Raw genomic sequence first — 826 nt, forward strand, 5'->3', positions numbered from 1 at the left:
ATATATATATATAATATATATGCTTATTGGGCAGTATCTGCTTTTATAAAAAAACAAAATAAAAGGAGAGATGAAAAACTTGTCCATTCTGAAATATATAATATATATTTAAATATTTTTTTTCAAATGTGCTTAATATTTGAAATGTTATTATAAGAAATTTTAACTTTTAATATATATACACAAATAATTATAATTTTTTTTTTTTTTTTTTTTTTTTATTTTGTGTGTTTCATGTTCACTGTATAACTTGTATTAATCATTAAATAAATAAATAAATAAATATATATATATAATATATATTATATTTATTTATAATTATTTTTATATATGAAATTAACATATTCCTAATAAAAATGTATTATTTTATATAGTTAGATATAAATTTGTTTATTCAATGTATTTTGTATAAGAGAATTTTTTATATAATTAACAACAATATATATATATATATATATGTATTTATTTATTTATTTATTCATGCTGTTATTCTATTTTTTATTTTTCATTTTTCATTTTTTATTTTTCATTTTTCATTTTTTATTTTTTATTTTTTATTTTTCATTTTTCATTTTTTATTTTTTATTTTTCATTTTTTATTTTATATTTTACTTTTTCCTCATATTTTTCATTTTTGTAATACATAATATTTCCTTTCTGATTTTATATCATCATCGCCACACATTAATTGGAGATGAGTAATATATAATGAAGGAAAGAAATATATTATTATATAAAATTAATATGTATTTATTGTTTCTTCTTGTTTATTTTTTTTTTTTTCTTTGAGAATATATAAAACATGAAAAATAAAAAATAAAAAATG

Source organism: Plasmodium reichenowi, chromosome 8, assembly GCF_001601855.1.
Source record: "Plasmodium reichenowi strain SY57 chromosome 8, whole genome shotgun sequence".
In the NCBI taxonomy this organism is placed as follows: domain Eukaryota; phylum Apicomplexa; class Aconoidasida; order Haemosporida; family Plasmodiidae; genus Plasmodium; species Plasmodium reichenowi.